General features: G+C 45.6%; 1 protein-coding gene and 1 long non-coding RNA gene across 4 annotated transcripts in view; one reads left to right on the plus strand and one right to left on the minus strand.

Annotated features, from left to right (window-relative positions):
• Positions 1–19,882, minus strand: part of LOC309446961 — a 59,117-nt gene extending 39,235 nt beyond the window's left edge. The window contains exon 1 of the long non-coding RNA XR_014185536.1: positions 19,742–19,882. This is a non-coding gene — a long non-coding RNA (uncharacterized lncRNA). The remainder of the gene's footprint in view (positions 1–19,741) is intronic.
• The window catches only part of KATNAL1 (katanin catalytic subunit A1 like 1), a 41,262-nt gene continuing 37,640 nt past the window's right edge, over positions 19,685–23,306 (plus strand). For 2 of the 3 annotated variants that reach the window (XM_082066811.1, XM_082066814.1), the window contains exon 1: positions 20,088–20,191. The gene's annotated coding sequence lies outside the window, so the exon portion shown is untranslated. Of the gene's footprint in view, positions 19,756–20,087; positions 20,192–23,306 lie in introns of those variants that run through there. The other variant, XM_082066812.1, reaches the window with a different exon arrangement.

The following is a 23,306-nucleotide window of genomic DNA, read 5'->3' on the forward strand; positions in this document are numbered from 1 at the left end:
AATTGTCTGGCCGGGTGGCTGGGTGGACGCTGGGGCTGGCACAAGGAGATGGTTGGGAGTGCTGAGATGGAAAGTGCAATACGGGTCTTTCCAGCCGCAGTGTGGAGTGGGCTGGCAGAAGCCAGGGAGGGCTGAGGACCCACAGTGGGCTTCATGCCCTGCAAACCTCCCCAGATGCTGTGGGAAGGTCAGGGCAGGCAGCTGCCTTGGGATGGGGTACGAACATTCCTCTGCTCCTTTGAACGTAAAGAAAAGGGGTTTAACTACCTTCTGTTAAAGAATGGTGCCATGAGGAAAACACATCTGATATACATGCAAGTGAGGGGTTTTCCTGTGGTATTTAGGCCTAAGGTGTTTATGTTTTACCATCCAGCTATGCACCCAACCTTCAACTGTGTTCAGTGCAACACATGCACTACATTTAACACCTGCCGCACCATGGTTATAGCTACAACAGCACCTTACACCCTGGCTGTATCAGCCAGTGGTGCCAAAATATGGGCAACATTCCCTCCAAGAACAAAATTATGCCCAAAATCAAGTGGCTGAGTAGTTTAGGGCTGATGGCTGTTCCTTATGGGGGAGTATTTGCTGTAGGTGCCTAACCTGGGTGAGGGTGCCTGGAGAAATAGCCAGTGCTGCAGCTGCATGGGGAGCTGTGGAGAAGAGGACCTAGTGCTCACACTGATAAGGAAAAACAGAGACAAACACAGGCAACCAGCTGTACAAGAGGTTCCCTGGCATCCCCTGAAGGGAGAGTTTGTTCCTCCCTTGTGTGTCAGGTTTGAGCAGCCACTGTAAAATGAAGCTACACAGTAAGACAAGTTCTGCAAGGGTTAACCCACAGCACCCTCTCCACTCACCTTCCCCTGAAGCAAAGAGGGATTAGAGACAAGATGTTAATAGGAGAGGAAAATCATGGTCATAGGATGACTTATCATCAATTCTGTAGGAGAGGCAGGTCGCTACCTAACTTTCTTATTATGCATTTCTACGAAATGCACCTCCACATCTTTGATCAGCTCACTCAGCTACCTTGGCCTCCAGGTGCAGTTGCCTCAGCTAACTCATTTGGTTCCCATTTTCCCATGCCGTCACTCAAATTTAGTAAGTTGAAACATCTGGATGAAGCCAGAAAAAGGTGCAAGTTATGTCCTTACTGTATCTACTCCAAATAGCCTATGCTTGAAGATCAACCTACAACACTTCCCTGCACTTATTTACCTGTATCCCCTCAGCTCAGGCTCCTGGTTCTGGCTTCCACTCTGCTGTTCTTTTGCTCAGTCGCTCCTGGGCTCCCAGGGTTTAAATCTGTCTTACTCTCAGTATAGTTTGTTTCAATTCCAAAATTGTTCTAATACTTCTCTCCCTCTAGTAAACTTACAACCCAGTAAGAAAGAGCTGTTTGGGCTATAGAGAAATGCTGCCAACTACTGAAACAGGAAAACATTACAGCTCCCTTTTGCCCCAAAATAACATTTTCTTGTTGTGGGTAAATAGCTATTCCTGTTCTTCCAGGAGCAATAACCACAGGCCTCTCTTTCTCCAAAGGCAGTGTGATGTCCTCCCTCCCAAAGAGAACCTCATTGCCACAGGGCTCTGCCCAGCAGCTGGGGGAGCAGAGGATAAGGAGACCAGCAGAGAGGAAGCCAAGAGAGATGCTTCAAGAAGTCACTCCTGGAACAGGATCACATGACAGAAACTAAAAAAGCTGTTCCCCACCAGAATGGCACTCAAAGGACCTTCATCTGGCTCTCCTCTGCCCAGGAAGGGATCTTATTTGGTTCCTTCTCCCTCTGCTCTGTGCCCCGGAGCCTGTTCTTCTCAAAGTGAGTCTGTCCATGTAGATGTCTGCAGAGAGGCAGATGGTGTTGGGGGATCCGGAGGCCTGGGCTGTGTTTCATGTGGTGCCATCTCATTTCTGCATCTTGAAGCAAGCCCCCTTGCCCACCTCCTTGCCTAGGTTTATAGCATCTGCTGCTCAGGAATGTCACGGGGCCCTGGGACATTCACTGCGTTTTCAGAGCAGCTAGCAAACAACAGGTTTGTTTTAGCTGGGCTTTCCAGGTACAAAATAATATAAATGTGAAACAAGGAAAGTAACACCATTTATCAAACTCCATTATAGCATGAAGAGCAGATAAATAGATCCCATAATCAGAAGTTAGTCCTCCAGTTATAGTCTGGTTTTATTTGGTGTGAGTTTTGCCCATAGCACCTCTTTCTTCGCCAAAATACACAGGTCTTGATTTTTCTGACTTTACTGAGGTGTGAACTTGTAGTAATTTCAAAGCAGCTACTCAAGTTCCATTAGTATCGATCTACTTTGAGATGAACAGTAGCCTCATTAGACTTTACTTGGCTTCCTGCCCCGCTGCTCGTCGGCTAAGGGTGGGCTGTGATAACACCTAGGAAACAATGCTGGTGCTTAGAGCAAAAAATCAGGACGAGTGAATCCAGTCCCAGCTCTGCCACTGACAAGAGATGAATCCCTGCCCATTTTGTTTTTAATTTTCCTTTCTGTAATGAGAGTAATACTGATACCTCTTATAGCAGAGGCACGACTGCTACTTTGGTTTGTAGAACACGTTGCAATGGTCAAAGCACACCTCAGTGAAAATACAAAGCACTACTACTGTTTCTAAAGTATGTGATGCTTGTACTAAACTTACCCTTTCTGAGCTGACACTTGGCATGTCTGGTTTCCTATTACATTTCTACTATAAAATAAGCTGAGTTTTGGGTGAACTATTTATTAAATATGTAACTTTAATTTTTTTTTTTTTCCTATAGGTATACATCATGTTTAGTGCATATAACCCAGATCCTTAGTGCTTCTGAATGCCAAGAAGCTGTGTAAAAGGTCTGTTGTCAGACAAACTACTTATAGATCATGACAACAGCATGAACGAGTGGGTTACATAACTGACGAGCTAATCACATCTTGGTAGGCAGAAAAACATTTATTTTCTTGTCACCTAGCAATATGATAATGGATTATACCTGCTTCTTTCAAGTCTTGCTGCAAAATGTGCTTTGTCTGTGGATGCCCTTCCAGCAACAAAGTGTGTAATGTGGTAGAGTGCATGGCTCTGGATTCCTACCGTGAGGCCCTGACTCTGAGGCTGCAGATCGCTGCTGTCAGCAACACAACTCGTTCAAGGTGCATCCACCTCCCTTCTGAGCCCATGCTGTGCATCCCCACGTACCACTGAACCCGACCTCCACCATGCTTTCACATTGGTGTAGCAAAGCAACAGCACAAAGCAGGTTAACTGGTTGAGTCTGAGATGGGTGTATGTGAGCAGGTCCTCAACACTGTCCCATCTTCAGCACCACGGGGTGCCATGCAGTGCTTCTCATCACTGACATGGCAGTGACTGGGGAGCGTTCCCAAGCCAGTCCTGGGCATAGGATCTGATTCCCCCTCTCCCACAGATATGCCTGCTTTTACACTAGGTCTTTTGGATGTATAGAAAATGTGTATCATATTCCTAGCAGACACTGCTGAAGCAGGAAATGCCTTAAATATATATCTGGCGTTGTACCATGCATTACCAGAGCCATGGTTGTCTGCAGCACACAGAGATACGCATGTCCTCTGCTCATCAAGAACTGCTCCACATTGTCTGCGCACATTGCAGCTCAGCCTCTCCAGGGAATGCTGTGTTTGCTGGTAAATTTGCACACCAGCCAGCGCTTTGCTTTCTGGTCTATGAATGGTGTAGCCAGAAACAGGCTGCTGTGCTGGTATGCTTCAGAGAGGATAATACCATCCTTTTCCAGACTGTTTATTGTTTACCAGAGGTGCCTAATTTCTGACAAACAAAAGAGATGGATTCTGGGCAATTTAGCAATAATCAAGAGCAGGGTGAGCAGGATGGCTTTATAATATGTACAGCACTGTGTGCAGGGCTCAACAAAAGCCTGCAATACCAGCAACTTGCAGACACTGGGCCCTTACACTGCCACATTAAAGATAACAACAACAAACTTTGCCTGCCCTGCAAATTGCAGTCAGCATAGAAACCTCCAAACTAGCAACAGAACAACTGTATGGGAAGCCTATGACATTAAATACATGAAAGGGAAGCCTTGGGACTATAAGAAGGAATTGAGTATGTTCAGCACAGAATGGGTACTCCTCAAGGGACTATTTAAACATCATTTACTAGTTTCGCCTGCTAGCATAGCTCTGTCAAAGTCAACAGACATCAAAAGTTTGCACAGATGAAGTTTACTCAGGAACAGAAGAGCAGAGCAAGACCTTCCACTTTGATCAGTTGTCTTGGCTTTGCCCCTTCGCACAGAAATCCTTCAGAGATCTTTTGGGGTTTCTTTTGTCATTTGATGAGCTTGCCTCTGACATATGAAACCACATGAGCAGAGCCGTATGACTGAGGCAGGGAGGTAATTCCAGGAGCAGTTAGGGTGTGTGTGGCAGGGTTCATTTCATGCCAGTGCCATAACAAGCAGTGTGCTCCCTACCTGCAGTGCAGCCCCAGGTGCTCGTGCTCTGGGACCCAGGTGGAGAACCCGGGTGACCTGTCCCTCAGCTGCGTTACACACGCAGAGCTCAGGACTATGAGCTGCACTGCCCTGTGGATGATAGACATATAGACTGGGCTGCTGTGACTTACCACAGCACATAAACATCCTGGGCCCTCTGTTCCTTCACCTGTCTCCTCTGCTCCTGTTTCGTGGTGTCCCCCCACCCCTTCCTCTCTTCCTAGGGGAGACAGTCACCCCTAGTTGGGGTAGGTTGGGTAGAGCAGTGACATGGACAGGGCAGTCAGGGTAATGCAGAGAAATGGTGCCAAGAAAGGGAAGATGCTACAATAAGGTAAATACTCTGCGCCCACTAGCACTCTCGTTACTGTTTGGCCATAAGCTAAACTCTTTCAGCTTACTTGTCTTAGTCTTAGATACAGGGTGCATGAAGGGATTGCCCAAACACAGCAGAGAAACCTCTAATCTATAGTCTCCACTGCAGTAATGTTAGCGGTGTGGGTAGAGTTCATGAAGCAGATGTAGATGTTTAAACTGTAGGTGTCCATTTGTGAGTTAGTCACCTTAGGACACGGTTTTAAGTCAGAGAGAAATAAGCACTTTTGGCATAAGATAGAAATTTACACTCAGTGGAGCTAAATTGTGCCTTGTAAGCTCCTGCTGCTCCACGCTGACAACACAGGGAGCTGGGCACGACCAGCTCACAGGTAAACGTCTGTGCGACACATGTCAAATGATGGGCAAGATAAATCACATTTTGTACAGCTTTGTTTTGACATCAGGGTGCTACACGCTGTGGGGGTGCTGGGAGCAGGGCTTCGGGGGTGCCTGGTGGGACACGCTTCGGCACGGAACCGCAGGGGCTGGGGGGGACAGATTCAGAGGAACAGAGACATGCAGTGACAGACACAGCAAAAGCCTTTGGGAACGTGGCCACTGAAGCAACCGTGACTTCATTAGACTTGTTCAAAATGCCCTCTAGCCTAAACCTTTCACCTCATTTAATGGTTTCTTGGCCTCTACCCCTTAAAATTCTGAAATGAAAAAAAGAAAATCTCTTTTGACTCCTGTTTTCAAGCCAGAGCTGTTTGATTTGGAACACTGCACTGAAGCCTGTGCTACTGATTGATTTCAGGTTTATTATATTTTCCCCTTTGAAACATGCTACAGTAAAAAAAAAAAAAATCTGCACACTTTGTCGTTTTTCATGTAGCCCCCTCCCTCCCCTTTTTTTTTTTTTCAATCTTAGCAAATGCTCAGTCTTTTCCACTTCAATAGCCTGAAATTCTCCCCTGGGAGCCCTAAGCTCTTTAAATATTTTTAGGTTGCCAGATTTCTTATGTTCTCTCTCCAGGAAGCCAATTTCGTTTCTAAGCTCTTGAGAGTAGTCCAGCTTCATCTTTTGCGCACTCACTGCATCACAATAAAATGCTGCCTAATTGCTGCCTCAGCTGAGTCCCAAAGGTGCTGGAGTTTGTCTCTAGGCTACAGTTGTGGACAATAAACCCTTCTCAGACTGGAGTTAAGCCTTTTTATTATTTAAATCAGAGTCATGTAAAATTAGTTTACTAGCAAGTAACCCACAAAGATCTAGTATGGAAAGAAACTCCCACTTATTGTTTTCCAACATGATGAGAGAATGATCAGATATAAAGATTTGCAAGCAGCTCACAATAGAAGATGTAATAGAAAGACCAATATCTAATTCAGCCAAAAAGACATGAGAATGTTCCTGTGAGCCTAGGAGTTACTCTTAGACCTTGGCTCTTTGGTGTTCTTTAGCTTCAAATTGAAACTGGTGGCATGAAAAACTCTCTTCTTTCCTCTAGCTTATCCATAACCTGAAATACCTATGGAAGAGGAAAGGCTGCAGATAAATGCCAGATGAGCAAGAGCCTTTTGTTCTCAGTCTAGCATAATAGCCAGAGGATTCAGGGAGCATTTTGCTAGAAAAACATCAAGAACATACTAAGACCAGCTGGCCGCACCTCCCTCAAGCTTGAGAAGACCCTGCCAGCAAGGGACAAATAGACAATACAGGGAGTAAGAATGAACAAATCCTTTTCCTCACCAGGACTATGTTCAGCCATCGTCACTAGCAGAAGACGACATTTGTACACTGCATATACAGGCATTTTCTCCCTTCATGTTCCTTGTTTTAATCTGTATTTCAAAGCGCTTGTATTTCTGTTGTAAAATATGGCTTCTGATGATAGCACATACTCCACAGATGTTATACTAGAAAGACTTATTGATCGTTTTTTGAGACTCTAATTCCTTCTAATTCCTTAAGACAACGCTTGCTTTGGGTGCATTTGGTGCTGCGTGCCCAAATCCACAGTCTCAATGAGGCAAAAAGTGAAGCTGGAAGAGACCTCCAGATTTTCTCAAAACAGTTAGACTGTACTTCAATTGGAAAAGGCCAGACATGACAGCAGAGACCTGACACAGCCTTTGCGGTGGTGCTGGCAGCACACCTGCCGCTCGGGACGCTGGTGAGCGAGGATGGGACACGTCCACGTCACAACAAGCCGATTCAAAGAGCTCTTCATACGGCTGCTTCCGTCAGCAGCGTGCGTGCACAACAGGCAGAGGGATCTCTCTGCAGCAACCGCGCGGGGACTGTTAACCACACACCGTGTGCTCCCTGCGCAGAGACCCCTCCTGTTGCCGGGGTCTCTCATTCCTCATTTACATTTGTCTTGATCGCTTCTCGAGAACGTCATGGCAGACACGGCGTGGACCGCAGAACCTCCGTTACTAATGGTGACGCACAAGAGAGGAAGGATGCGCAGGTCTGAAGTCGATTTTGGCAGGCAGCAGCTAGAAAAGCTAGGACGCAATTTCAGCCTTATTCAGATCAATGGGAATTTTGCCACTGATGTCAGTGGGATGAAGACTTCGCGCCACATGTCTGCCTGTAATCGGAGAAGATGTATTCTGTGAGTCCTGGAGACTCAGTGAAAACAGGACCCCACAGAGTTCATCTTAGATTCATCATCTGAAATAAAACTATGTGGATTCTTTGTGCCCTTTCTCTAGTTATCTGTAAAACAAGTATGATAATGCTTTGAGTGCTAAACAATACAAGGTGTGTAGGAAGACATAATATCTTTTATTAGGCCAACTGATATAGCTGGAGAAAAACTGACAAGCTTTCAGGCTTGCCTGAAATGCTTTGAGATGCTCTGATGAAAGGTGTTTGAGCTGTGCAAGGGATCATTAAATTACATTCTTCCTCTCTCTGGAAATCATTTACTGATGTTTCAAAGGAAAGATGCTGTACAGAAATAACTGATTTCTATTGCAAGTGCTGTCTGGAGCTAAATATCTTCCTTCCTCTCTCTTTATGAACCAATCTAAAGAAAAATATGTTTTAAATTAACATGTTAGGAATTATTTTGTGGCATAATGTAAAGTCTTGTGAAATGTTCTGTGTTAAGGATAATTCACAAGATCCTTAGGCATATACATAGAAACAAAATGGCTGGATTTCTGTTTAAGGCTTTGTGGAAATTATGAATGTATCCCTGTAAAGAAATTAGAAAGTGTGGAAGCTGTGTAAAAACAGCTAGTAGGAAAAAAAAAGGCAGATATGAGTAAAAAACTACATTACGCTTGTAAACGCTGCTTAACAAACCCCCAGATTTTCACTACTGAGTGTGGGCATCATGCCTTGGAAAGCTGTGGACTAGTCAGCGTCCACAAAAGAGTAACAGGACTAACCAAACACTTAACCCCCTCCTCTGCCTGACTTGGTCAAGGAGGACAGAACGAACTGGGAGTGCTCATTCAAAGTTAGCCGGGAGTGACAGACCAACACCACGATGCTACTGCAGCTGGGAGCGCAGGAAGAAATATCCCTGCCACCAGTGGACCACCGAGCTTACTGTGGGCCATCAATGGGTATGTGAGGGAAGGTGTTGGTCTCATCTGCCTTCTCAAAGCAAGCAATGATGAAGGAAGGCCCATGGCCCCAGGGTCACCTTGTCTTACAGCCTCCACTGCAGTGTGATGGACATGCTGTCCAGGAACAGCTCCAGTTAGCTGCAGGGCAGGGGCTGGAGGGACCAAGACCTTCCTCTTCCAGTCTCAAGTTCTTTACTCCACTTACGCTTTGTCCAAAAGGTTTAACTGTACATAAATCCTACTAGTGTCACTTTAGTAGTACTTTAGTTCAGTGTCAAAATACAAATTATGTCAAGAACAGAGAAAACTGCGGGGGGCAAATCTTTAAATATGTAAAAAGCAAAAAAAGGATTAAATAAACTTTTGTTTGTGTCTGTTAAACAACAAGCATTGGGGATAAATCACAGCAAAGGAGAGTTACATTAAACCACCAGGCAACTGTGCAGGATTAAGGAAAATTAAGCATTGGTATAGACTGCCTGGAGAAATGGTGAAACTTTCATCACTGGAATGTGTCAAAAAAGGCTTAAATAAACATAATCAAAAGTTTCACTACCGATGCTTGTCCACTGAAGTGGAGAATAGACTTGGAGATTAGTCTGAGAAAGGTTACAGTGTGTGACCAGGTTTTCCCAGATGTATTATCTTTTTTTGTCCCCCTGGAAGATGCTGTTGAAGACTTTCTGTTTGTTTGAGCTTCTGAGATGCATTCCTCTGAAAATATTTGTCTAAGACCAGAGCAGCCATTTATCTTCTGAAGTGCCTGTTCCTCTCCACTGATCACAGATACAGTCACGGATGACTGGTTTGGTTTGGACACCCCTTTATTGAATCCGTAAAGTCAGATGAGACAATTCCCATCCTTAGTGACAAATTGTGTCCTTTCTAATATATTCCTAGATATAACACTCAAATCTCCATTATTCATTTGAACTATAATTACTTGTGCGCGTATGAGGTGGCACCCATAACACATAATCATAATGTTATTTATTGTCCTGTATTAGTAATTTTATCACATTATACTTTGATTCCATATGGTGCAATGAAGCTTTCCTATGCAAGGGGTGGAAAGCTTCTACACAACAATTAATATAATCTATTCTACTTTTGCATGCCATTCCCACTGAGAATATCACTGAAATGTATGGTATCTCAGGAAGGAGAATTTTATTTTTAGATCTAAGAGCCAGCCAAAGCTCTTCTGAGTCACAGGTAGAGCTAGTAACTAGGAATGTAAGCGGCTTTATTACAGGAGTTTGTATGAAATGCTGAGGTGCTTCTGATACGTGGTAACAACCACTTGTGTTTTCAAAGTCTGCCTATGATTAATATAAGTACTCAAATCATCTGTATGATTATGTGCTTACATTGTGTTCATCCCACCACAGGACTAAAACTGGGAACTTAAGACGTGTCTACACTATGTCCTACACTGAGGTCAAGGGAACAAGCCTGAGCACCCAGTCGTCGCCGCTGCTTCATTGTTAGCTCTCTCCATGGGGGCCTGTTTAGGTATAAACCACGCATTCAAGATAAGGCACAGATCTTGGCTAGCTCACTCTTGGGATTCCCCCCAAATGGCAGTAAAGCCACAAACATTATATTTGGCTCCCTCAGACCCATGTTAGTCTTTCAACACTATTCCTAACAGGCTCAGCACTCTCGGAAGTGCAGAGGGGGGACACCACAAGGTGCACTTATGAGATGCAGGGTACAGGGCTACATAGCGAGGGCAGAGCAGTCTGTAAGAGCCCTGAGCAGCTGGGGCTGAGCCAGCACCCGCCACTGAGCCTGGGGATGGGACATTGCTCCCTCTTTTGTGTGGACACATGCTTTGGAGCCACTTGCACATCATGGCAAAGGGAGTGCACCCATATCAGCCAGCACTGCACAGAACAGTGGTGCTGGAGGCTGCTTGCAGGATGCAGAAAGGTCCCAAGGACCGTCTTAGTAGGAGGAGGACTTTTTTGGTACCTCATCAAAACAGAAACCCAGAATACAAACAGCAAAGGTGAACAGGAGAAACAGCCCAGGCTCACCTTCCCCATCTTTAGAAAACTGTAGAATATTATTCTACTGTGCTTTTGCAACCATTTTTTTAAACAAACTTTGTTCTTATTTTGTAACCTGTAGTTATGGAAACCCCAATCTTACATCTGCTTATGCACAAGTACCTAATCATACGTGCATTTCTCCACTGTGAAAGGATGTGAAGTGTTAAGGCTCTATACTGGTTTTGGCTGGGATATCAATGTTTCAGTTACTGCTGAGCAGCCTTACACAGAGTCAAGGCCTTTTCTGCTTCTCATACCAACTCATCAGCGAGTGGGCTGGGGGTGCACAAGAAGTTGGGAGGGGACACAGCAGGGACAGCTGACCCCAACTAACCAAAGGGATATTCGATACCATATGATGTCATACTCAGCATATAAAGCTGAGGGAAGAAGGAGGAAGGGGAGGATCACAGTATCACAGTATGTTTGGGATTGGAAGGGACCTCAAAAGATCATCTAGTCCAATCCCCCTGCTGGAGCAGGAACGCCTAGGTGAGGTCGCACAGGAACATGTCCAGGCGGGTTTGAATGTCTCCAGAGAAGGAAACTCCACAACCTCCCTGGGCAGCCTGTTCCAGTGTTCTGTCACCCTCACTGAGAAGAAGTTTTTTCTCAAATTTAAGTGGAACCTCTTGTGTTCCAGCTTGATCCCATTACCCCTTGTCCTATCATTGTTTGCCACTGAGAAAAGCCTGGTTCCATCCTCGTGGCACTCACCCTTTATATATTTATAAACATTAATAAGGTCACCCCTCAGTCTCCTCCAAACTAAAGAGACCCAGCTCCCTCAGCCTTTCTTCATAAGGGTTGTTCTGTGAGATGGTGTCTGTCTTCCCAAGTAACCATTAGACACAATGGAGCCCGGCTGTCCTGGAGATGGCTGAACACCTGCCTGCCCATGGGAAGGAGTAAATTAATCCCTTGTTTTGCTTTGCTTGTGAGGGTGGCTTTTGCTTTACCTGTTAAATTATCGTTATCTCAAACCAGAAGTTTTCTCCCTTTCACCCTTCTCATTCTCCCCCCATCCCACTGGGTAGGAAGTGAGCAGCTGTGTGATGCTTAGTTGCTTGCTGGGGTTAAATCACAACGGGCTCATTTTGTAACTTCATTACATTTAAAAATGTATCAAGCACGAAAATTAAACAGAACACTTCCCCTCTCTCCCTTTTTTTTTTAAGGTGATATGAAAAACTATTTGAATGAGGAAACGCATACAATATAAGAAGACAACAGCATATATAGGTTTAGCTTCACCTTAGCATATAGAAGTTTAGCTCCAGCTATGCTTCCTTGTGGATTTTAGCTTCATCCTTACTCGATTCTTTAGCAATGTTTTAATTCTTACTTTCATGGAGAAGAACCAGAAAGAAGTGAGTACTTCAGCTAAAAGAAGCAATTAGCCAGGTCGAACTATGGAAGGTCACAAATAAATATAATTAAACAATCTCTTTACAGGTTATTGAGAAGTCTACTTGATGACTACTGAACTTTAAAAAGCAGCACAAGATGCTGTGTAAAAATTAGTAACTATAAAAAATTATTAACCGATTTCTCACCTCATTGGGTTTGTGGCCAGCATTCCTAATACACGCTTGTCTTAAAAGAATACTGTTTTAAAACAGGGTAGTTAATTCTGAAAGAACTATCTTAACTGCCAGAGGCTGGAAAAGTGTCCCAGTGTCAGTCACTAGTGGCACCAAATCACTCTGAACTGGAATGACTTTTAATAATCAGGAAATGAAGTTTTAGTCCACAATAGGTTTGCAGTTGAGCCCATGTGGTTTTAGAGGTTCACACACAAGGCAACTAAACCTAGCTTGTTGTAGCCTGCATTTATCGACATACAAGGAGCAGCCGTGCAGCCTGTGGGTGGGATTCAGCTGGCCAAATGCAGATATTTCATATCTAATATGAATATCTCACACAGTTCATATGAAGCACCATCTAAAATGCCAGTTTTTCCATTGATTTTGAAAAGAATCTAAGGCAACTAGCTCACGTGCAGATGTCCACACTGTCGACCATTCACATTGGGTAAATTGCATCCAGTGTATCTGCCGAAACATAAGCAGCTCTTGATGGGGAACTTCTTAAGCTACTCAACCATTATTGCATTTGCTCTAAGTTAGTGGCAATGCCATGCTTTTAGGAGTATTTATAAAATCCAGCATACCTTTTCATGGTACATTTGTAAATCCTATAAGGTATTTTGTTTAAATTTTAACAGTTTTTACATGGATAACAGAAATATAAAGCTAGAGATCTCCTACTCTGGCGACATTCAAAACCCGCCTGGACGCCTTCCTGTGTAACCTCATCTGGGTGTTCCTGCTCCAGCAGAGGGATTGGATTAGATGATCTTTCAAGGTCCCTTCCAATCCCTAACATTCTGTGATTCTGTGAGATTATCTCTTTCTTGCAGTGACACAAACCATAATAAACCTCCATGACATTTGTGTAACTGTAATTGTATGAATGAATGTAATGGTAACGGTAGGAGTATCATTTACTTGAACAGAACAATGCTTAGATACAAGACTCAATCTTCTTAGCTTACATCCAGAAGCTCGATATAACTTTTTCTTGGTGGCATACTTGGCAAACAGGCCCCCGAGTTTAACAACTTGTTTCTGTCTCTTGCTAAAGCTCATCGCTTCCTCGGGTGTGCAGGTTTAGCTGTTTACAAGGTCACGCGATAAACCGAATCAGAGACATGATCTAGATTAAAACACCTTCTTTCCCAGGAATCCTTTTAACCCTGATGATTTCACCAACCAAGTTGACAGTGCCACCACATCAACAGCTGTACTAGCCCAAGTGACAGAGGGATACACAAGAACAAGTGTTGAGGGGTGGAGACCAGTGAAGGCAGTTCTGTTGCCAAGGAAAAGATGCAAAGAATAGCACAGAACAGCATTCAGAGTTGAAGAGGCTCCTCCAGATGATAATTCAGAGCAGAGGCCTAACTAACATAGTCTGAATTGCTCTCTGGAGGAGCCTCTCTCACTCCTTCAACTATGCAAGGCATCTAGGGAGACAAGCCTCCTAATTTAGGCATCTAAGTTAGATGTTTAAACGTAGGCAGTGAATATTCCTCTCGAGAACGTTAATGGCATATTATAATAACTTAAAATATGCTTAAAATATGTTTAATCAAAGTTGTGATACCAATACAAAATCATGTTTCTCATTTATTAGATAAATGAACAACATTAACAAAATGCACATTATCCAAATACAGCCCAAATTCTGAAGTTAAAAAAAGATTACTAATTTTACTCTCATAATATGAACCAGATTAAGTTGTTCACATGGAAACCACTGCATGTTCCCTATAGTAATAGCATTAGGGGACCAGAAAGGGAAAAGAGATTCTTCACAATGATCACCAGCATATCTTATTTAACTCTTGATCTCCTTAGACATTTCTTTAAAGTTTTCAATTAGGAACTTCAGCTAAACTTTTTCCATCTGTAATTGCTTCTTGCCATTTACTACATTCCTCCTACCTACTCAGTACTTTTTACACAATCAGTGATGGGTGTTTAAGAAGTTATCGATAAATGACAGAAGTTGTTCTTCCAATACAGATGCATGGCCTCTGCTGGGCTGACTCCTGCCCTGCAGAATCTTGTTACTTAGGTACACACCAGAACACCGGTTTCAGTGCATCTTTCTCCAACATAATCACCTTCATTGCCACTGATCGCAGCACTATTCAAAGGACTATCTGAGACAGTCCTGGAAAGGACTACCTTAAAGAATGCTCTTTAAATGTAGTTATCTTCTGTTCTGGATGAATGTGTTTACAGGAGCAGATTGTTAAAGCCAATTCATCTTCTAATATCTCACACTGCAGAACTGGAACTAACATGCCTAAGAAATCAAAAATGCTGGGCAAGCCATTAATATGTATTAGACTGTGCTTTGTTTATTCTAGTGGTTTGGGCATCTACAGAGTGTGTGCAAAAAGGTGCCCAATAGCTCTCCTATTTGAAACTGTCGCTGTTAAGTCAGAAAAATATCTACAGGGGAAGGAGAATAATATCTACCAGCATGACTTAAAATTAATGGCTGTGCCTGAGTTAACAGGCTCAACTGATGCAACTGTTTGGTTTAAACTGTCAAAGCCTAGTATCCTATGGTTTGGTATCCACTTCCACTTGGCCCTCATCACCTCCATAAAACAGCTGCCCAGGGGTCAGACATGGCTCTGCAACTCTGCACAGAAGTCGGTGCTGCAAGTAGCACTTAAGCCTGAAGCTGTAGGTCATTTTATGCATGCAGACTGGGCAGCTTTTGCAGGAAAAATCTTTAACAGCTAAGTTCTGCCTGCCTTAGTCACAGCAGGGGCACCAACTGAACCCATGTATTCTACCATGCTACTTCCTACAAAACTAAAAGGAACTCAGATAACTTTAAGACCTCGACCCTTTTGTAAATGTAATTGAAACTGGCCCATGAAGTTCAAAATTACTGCAGTGGGACAGACCGTGTGCAACTCCAGAAGTGTCATATATTTAGCAAACCAGCCTAAAATTCACACCCTGCCATGAAAGAATTATACTACCAATTTTTTTTTGCTTAATTGTGCATCACAGGAGATTTGTTGTTAGTTGTCAACCCTAGCACACAGACTAAGGGAACTCTGCCACTTGATACTGCCTAGTGGTCTGCCACAGGACTGAGATGATGTGAATAAACTTTTCTTTCCCTGTCCTGGTTTTCACTTAACAGTTGTTGACACACAGCTCTGTGGGCCTGACTCTGTTTTCTCTGAGGCTTCTCTCCAAATCTTCCTCTCTCTTTGACTAACGTAAGCTACTTCCTTATTCTTTCTCCAAAGAGTAACACTCCAACACATGCAAAAAGCTTCTCCATGTTAAGTATACACACAAAAGAAATGCAATATCCTAGCTCCTGTTAATTACTATAATTTCCATCCACAGACTCAAAGCAGAACTGTGTTTTTCAACCTACTGTGAGCTTGCTTCAACCCATCTCAAAGACCTGTCTTGTTTCCTATCTGTGTTTTTCATTAATTTTGGCATTGGCTTGTTCTTTATCATTTTAATTAACCTAGTCATAACTGCCATGACAACCTTCTCTCTCTATGGCTCCAATGATGCAACAAATACTTCCCGTGGGACTCCTCTTACCTGTCTTTAGGCATCTACAGTGCAAACACTTAAATTTATGCTGATCAGCTAAGTCTTCTGTAAGCGCTGGAAAAAGATTAAACACATTCAGGGCACAGTCCACCTTAGTCAAAGCGGGAATTGTTTCCCTGGGGTACCTATCTCTCTCTCTCTCTACCATGCGAAAAAACTTAGAGGAAAGCTAACTCTGAGGCAAAGGTCTACAAGAGAGATGTCTACATTTGACCAGATAAATACAAATATCCATGTCCATTCCTACTCTCACTTTCTGACTTAACGGAAATATCATTTGAAAATCAACTGCTTTCCCTTGAACTGTTCTCTGTTAAAAATTCATAGCTTTTTGAGATGTACCTTGTGTGAAACATGTTGACTAAATCCTTCTGTGTTGCCACTCTCACAATTTCTCAAGGTCCAGACTCTGAGGCTCTTTTCTAGGAGGAAAATTGGTAGATGTGTCATACTGACAAATACCATATCATAAAAATACCTAAGCAGAAGAACAATTACTGTGTGTGTATGAAAAGTAACAGTGTGTGTCTACTGATGCCTTTACTGAGTTGTGTGTAACTTCACTTGAAAGGTTAATGCCCATGAATATGTAACATGCACCTTCTTTTCCCCTTTGATTCCCTATTGTTTTTCACCTTCCATTATTACAGCATTTCTGAACGTAGCCTGTAAGACCTTTGGTAAAGAGTTATGTTTGCATGTGAGCCTTAAAGAGTATTATGAAGACACAATAATTCCTGTAGTCTAATTAAATATAATTGCAACGGGGATGGAAGACAAAAGCAAAGGGCAGTTCATAATTCATAGACCTCTCATATGTTTTCAGTTTTCCCCTGCAGAACTTTGTGTGTGGGAGGAGGTTACAAATGAAGCTGCTACTTTGTGCTAAAAGCCTGTGCCAGCCATTTGAGTTAGACACAAGCTATGGAATTTATGCAATGATAACCAAATCAATTCAGAAATCGGTTTTGTTAATCTGCCACGGACTCTAAGAGTCGATAGCTTTAAACTTTTCTGACAGTGTCTGCAATTACTCTAGCTGAAGAGACGCTTTTGGACCAAATCAAATGTTCACGGCAAAAGAGTTACATTAATTTATATCAGCCTCTGATTGAACTGACTAGAATAAATCAGCGAGAGAGGGCACACAATCAGCTCTGCTGGCAGATTTGCACATCTGTGGAAAGGGGCACGATTAGTCTCTGGCGTTTGGCTGTGAGTAATGCTCTCCTCCACCAACACGGCTGGAGCCTGCTGACCACAGCCACCAACACCCACCAGCATCACATCTCACCCTGAACTGCTGGGTTTATAGCCTCTATCAAAAAGTAAAAAGATGTAAGCTGTGAGAATATACTCAGAGTAGAATAAGTTTCAGTGGCTTAAAGTGTCACACCCCCCCGCCCCCCAGCAATTTCTTACCTTCTCTTTGCCTGAGATTACTGCCTCACAGCAGACTCGATGGAATGAAACACATGGACTAGTCCCAGGTGCTTCAATAAAGGGTTCAAAAAATTAGCAAACTGCTGATAAAGATGACTTTAATGTCATATTTTGTATTAAAATGGATTAGAAACATTAGTGTTTTCAATTCAGAGACTCTTGTGGAGGCAGGAACCTTCAGTAAGGAGGCAGAATAGATGGTCAGGGAAGCAGTGTTTTTCACATCACTCCAGACAGATTTGCTGGAGTTTGCCTGGCCGTGGCAATAGGAAAGGCTATGAAATTTCACACTCATGGCTACCATTCTTTTGCTTTATTAACACTTATGAACTTCTGATTTTCTGGCTGGACCAGATGACCTCCTGAGGTCCCCTCCAACCTGAATTATCCTGTGATCCTTACATACACCTGGCATGCATGGCTGAGAACCTGGAGATATGGTTCTCTTCCTGCCGATCCAGTGACTTAGCAGATCTTGGCAAACTGCTAGAACAATGTTTACAAACTTTCCCTCTGAGGGGTCCATCCACGCTGACACTGGTTTTGCTCTGGTGTTGAGCAACTGCTTTTCAAAGGGAGGTCAGCAGTTGGATGGGTTCCCTCTGCCACTAGGAAGCAGCCCCACTCAACTCAAGCATTACTGAAAAAAGTGACAGGGAAAAAAAATCCCAAACAAATGGAAATTATGACTAAATAACCAACCTTCTCTGTGTCATGATTTCCCAGGTGGGGGATGTGATCCTTAGACAAAGCAGTTAATGTGTTGCCTAATGTGATAAGAGGCATATAGTCTCGTGGGAACGGATATTATGGCAGTCCTGGGAGCAGGCTGCTTATGATCTGCTCTCCCCAAGAAGCACTGAGCTCTCTAAGGTCTGCACAGCATCTATGTTTTTGGGTATGTGAAAAACCAGCAGGAATTGATGTCACGGGCAGGCAAGTTTGAAGAAATCTGGAAAAGGGCAAAGCCAGGGTTGCAGCTGTTATGAATTCATCACGATTTTGGCCCCAGTTCTAAAATACTCACAAAGGCATAAGAATCTCCACATGATTTTGAGGGAAGCAAGATCTATAGATATATGAGTGACACATTCACACATGCTGTATTGTTTAAGAGGCATACTGAGCTTTGAGTTTCAATCCCTGCTCTTTCACTTGTGTCAGTTACCATTTCTGAGAACCTTATTGTGAGATACAACCTCACACTGCTGCCTCACAGTAATTACAACTGACATTTTCTGGAGAAATCATGTGTCGTTATTGGGAGCAATCACAAGATTATCATCAGTGGGACAGTCTCAGAGCTGTCACAAGGCAGTGCCTGCAGTAAGGAGTCACTGCAGTGGTGCAGCCGCACACAAAAACGCGGCTCAGATCCACAGGGATGTCTGCGGGCTGCTCCTGCCTCTGCGGCTCCTCTGCCTTCCTTGCGCCTACGGCAGCTTTGTAGGGTCAGCTGTTTCAGGAACTTGATCCAGCCGAGCTCTAGTAATTTTTTGGAGGGGCATAACTAGTTTTCCACCAGATCAGAGCCCAGGCTTGCCTTGCCAGATGGTAACATAAGAGTTACTACCATGTAAATAACAAACGGGAAAGCATAGCCACGATCACAGAGGAAGGTGGGACTGCCCCTTTTGGTAGCAATACAGCCATAGACTGGCTTGCATTAACTGTGAAATGACATCCTTAAAGAGGTTTATAACCACACTGCTCCTCTCACAGGGACCAGACTGCTCATATGAATCGAGAGATGCATGCTTCAGCAATGCTAGGTAACATTCACCCGCAGCAGATGATGCAAACTGGGTGGTGCCAACCTGTGAGGCTGCCTCTGATCAGCAAGTACCACTTTGGTTCCAGGGAACAGGCAAGTCCCCAAATCTGCTCCTTTTCTGTTAAAGCAATGAAACCCGCTAGCAAAGACAGCGTCGCGTCCCCTTCTGCGCGCCCATACGGGACAACTGCACATTTTCCCTTTCCTAGCCACTCACTTGAGCTGAAGTGGGAACAGATGAGGTTTGTGTTCTCAGCGTGTTCATCCGCTCAGCTCTCAGAGATGAGACCAGCACCCAGAGGACCAGCGGACGCGCACAGCCGCACCCCGCCAGCCCGGGCGCCGCGGCGTTCGGCTCCTGCCCTCGCACCCTCCTCCCTCGCCAGGGACTGCAACGCCTCAGCCCGCGCTGAAGCCCCGTGCCCGCGGGCAGCCGGCGCGGCCGGCACCGCGCTCTTCCACAGACCGCAGGCTGCGAGGCCGTGGCGGGGGCGGGCAGCACCCGCAGCCATCCCCGGCGATGCAGCGCGATTCGCCTCCGTGTAAACTCGCCGGGAAAACCCCACCCTTTTCCCCCGCCAGAGCAAGGCCGAGGACGCTCCAGAGAAGCGGGAGCCTGACGGCCCACCAGCTGGTTCCGGAGCGGGCCCGGCACCGCCTGTGTCCCGGAGGCCGCCCGGCGGGGGCGGGGTAGCGGGATGCGGCGCCGTCCCCTCCCCGCGCCCCGCGCCGCCATGGCAACCGCCCGTCGCCGCCGCGCGCGCGCACCCCCTCCCCCGCCCGCTCCCCCCTTCCCCCCGTGCCTTCCCCCTCCCCGGTCTGACGGAGCAGAAGGGCTGCGCCCCCTCCCCGCGCCGCTCCCGTCCGCGGACACGCACCCCGGCTCTCCCAGGTAACGGCAGGGCCCGGCTATACGGCGGCCCTTCACGGCGTTGCCCGGGGCGGGCGGCGGCTCAGACCCCGGCCCAACGGGCGCCCTCCCGCCGCGGCGCCGCTGCCCGTCCCGTAAGCGGCGGCGGAGGTGGGGGTAGCGGCGGGGAGGCTGGCGGAGGGCAGAGCCCCCTCCCCGCGGAGCATGCTGGGAAGTGTAGTCCCGCGCCCCCCGCCGGGCGCCGGGCGCTGAGGGGACGGGCGGCGGGTGGGAACTACAAACCCCAGCGTGCTCGGCTCGGGGGGGAGATGGATCGTGCCGATTTGCCCCGGCACAGGAGACCGTTGTGAGGAGCGGGGAAGGGGTGGCTCTGAATGAAGGCGTTGAGGCCACTTGTCTCTGCGGAGCTTCTGCTGAGGGGATGATGGAGCCGGAGCGCTGTGGACAGGGGCCAAGGGTGCGGGTTTACCGCGGGAGGAGGGCGGAGGGAGGGGCGGTGTGGAAGGGAAGCGCCGTGTCTGCGGCAGGGGGTGGGTGGGAGTGCGCTGAGGAGGGGCGGGATGCGAGGGGAGGGCTGTGCCATCCAGGGAGGGGTGAGCGGCAGGCCGGGCTCGGGGCCGGGGCCGGGGGTGTGCGGTGAGGAGACAGATGGCTGCAGAAGCGGGGGCGGGATCAGTGAATGCAGGGGTGGGTGTTGTGGGGGAAACCCAGGTGGGTGGGTGCGATGGGGAGGATGTGTTGGGTGGCAAGTGGAGGACTCTGCTGGAGGCTGGGTAAAGAGTGAATGCGAGCAAAGGGCACATGGGAACACAGGTAGATGGATGACACGGAGCGATCTGGAGGAGAAGGAGTGGCCGAGCAGATGCAAGGGGAGGGGGATGTGCAGAAGGCAGAGTAGGTTGGAGGCCGGGTAAAGAGATGCAGGGGAGGCAGCGGTCAAAGAGAGCCGGGGCTACTGGCCCTGCAAAGGTTCCTCAACCAGTTTTACTTTATAGTTTGTGGTTTCATGTGTCCTTACCACACTTAGACTCTGTTCAGCTTGTTGCACTCGGTGATCTTTACATAAACAGACACACTGTTACTTTTTGAAATAATTTGGTTCCTTTCTATTGTGCCCACGTTTCTGTCATGATGTCAGTATTGGCGTTTGTCTCTTTTCCCTCTCCATTTCCTCTTGATGCCAGTTCCAGTGTTACCTGTTATCTTGTATTATGCAATAAGCATAGGGGGTGGATAAAATTGCAGTTCCTGTTCCATATCATATTTACGGTTGGTATATTAGAAGGAGTTATTTTTTCTTCCCGAAAATCTGTCTCTTACTACAATCAGTGTGGTAGTATTCCTTGCATATGAATATCATATGACTATTCCTAACACAGTTTCAAGTGCTACAGACATGCGTTTCTTTCCAATGGTTTCATTTTTATTGCAGTCGAAGGCTGAGTTTTGTTTGTTTGTTTTCTTTTTTTCACCCCTCCACATCAGACACATCCTAGGCAGGGTTAGGCTTCTTGCAGCTCCTGGTACTTACCAGACTGCAGAAGTGAACATCACTGCTGCAGCATGTTTGCAGGGTGCCTTGCTCTCAGAGACTTGGGCTTTTGAGCAGGTAATGGAGAGGAATGGATCCTGCCCTGGGCTAATCACAATCTCAGCATAGTTAGAAAAGTAAATGGAAGACAGGGAAACAACAATAGGCCTTATCTGGTTTGCTGTTTAAATAACTGAAAAAAAAAAAAAAACAACAACCAAACCTGATTCTTCTGGGGTCCACCTGAGAAATCTGAAGACTTGATGTTTGCAGTACTAGCAGCACTATTCATATAAATGTATATTTTAATGAATATATACTATTCTTTAGAACAATAAAAAAATACACATTCATAGTCCTAAAGAGCCAATTCTTTGAAATTCAGAGGGGAATTCAAAAGGTGGAAAAGTATCCAGGCCTAAACCCTGACCTTATGAGTCAGGGTTATAAACACATGTGACTCCGTTAAACCTGCAATTACTCATGGAAGGTTATGGAAGGTTTATCTGGGTTGCAGATTGTCTGCACCAGGAATGTGGCAGCACCAGAACAGAATGTGTGGAGCTGAGTTGGGTCTGGCAGTGCTGGCAAGCTGCAGTGCTGTGGGAACACGGACAGGCTGGATCCAGGACCAGGTGCAGAAGTGGTTTAACTGCCTTCCTGGCACAGAGCCTGACCTAATAAACACTTTGAACCCAAGCTGACTCTGCAGAGACCTATCTCGGGAGTCTTTGGTAGCACGTTTGCTCCACCAGAAGGGCGTTATACATGTGATGTGCAGAGAAGCAAGTGGCTCCACAGAGAGGCAGAGGAATTATTGATTTGGGCCAAATTCCACTTGGTTGAGCTCCAGACAGGCCCTGCAGATACCTTCAGGTAACTGAGCCCTTCATCCTGCCAGAGGAGGGATAGGTCACCTCCAGGCTGGTGCCATGTGAACACTGGATTGCATTTGGTGTGGTACTAATGCCAGAAGCCCTGGAGACTGTGCTGGAGAAGTGTGGAGCCAGCCTGAGTCCAGCAGGACTGGGATGGAGAAGGCTCTCGCTGCCAAAACTGCATGTGTATGGAGGTATGCTTCCTAGAGTGACGTGTAGTGTCTGTGTTAGCTGTTTGCATTTGTTATCCAGCCTGGCTGATGGCCACCCTAAATAACAGACGTGATTGTATGAACATGCCTGAAGCTGGTACTTGAGGTGCTCTGGAGAAGAACACATTTTGTAGTCAGTCTTAGGAATAGCACAGCCATCTCTGATTCTCCTCTTTCTAGTTCTTCAGAAAACTGTAGTTCAAAGGCTTTGCAAATGGTAATTTCATTCTCCAGGGTCTTACTGTCTGTGCAATAGCGTGTTATCTCTAATTAAAATACTGGTCGTGGTTTCTTCTGTATTTGTGTTTATTGTTCATTTGTGATGAATGTCTTCATTTGAAGTAAACATTTAAACTAGCATTCAGTCATCTGCTTCAAGTTAGCTCTCAAAAGATTCTGCACAAAAATAGTTCGAGGCCTGTTTGCATGCTTCTTCTCCTTCCCACTTCCATATCCATTTCCCCATTAACTCCATGTCTGCTATTTCAAAACAGAGTTTCAGTGTGAAGAAGCCAAAAGCCAGTTAACAGAAAGCAGTTAACTGAATTGAAGGATCCCTTGGTGCTGGGTTTCCTGGACCACGGGGTGTGTGTGTGTGTTTTATCTACTGTGTGTGCTGCTTTGAAGTGACATGTTGAAAGGGGGAGTGAACACTGGTGACATTCATTACCTGCTGCAACCCCCGCTGCTGCTGCCGCCGTGATGGGAGCAGTTCTTGTCGCTGCTGATGAATGCAGCAAACGGGAAAAGAAATAAAGCACTGGCACAGTACGCTTCTCGTCTTCAATTCAAGAAGCCATTTAAATGTAGTTTAAATCCAGATCTGCTGGAACTGAGCCACATCCTTATTTATCTCTCTATATATTTTTAACAGGAGTTGTGATTCTGTGACATAATGATCATTTGCTTCCACACCAGTCTAGGGGATCACAGCTGCACGTTTAAACAAAG

The sequence above is a fragment of the Streptopelia decaocto genome (assembly GCF_964273445.1).
Source record: "Streptopelia decaocto genome assembly, chromosome: 1".
Taxonomy (NCBI): domain Eukaryota; kingdom Metazoa; phylum Chordata; class Aves; order Columbiformes; family Columbidae; genus Streptopelia; species Streptopelia decaocto.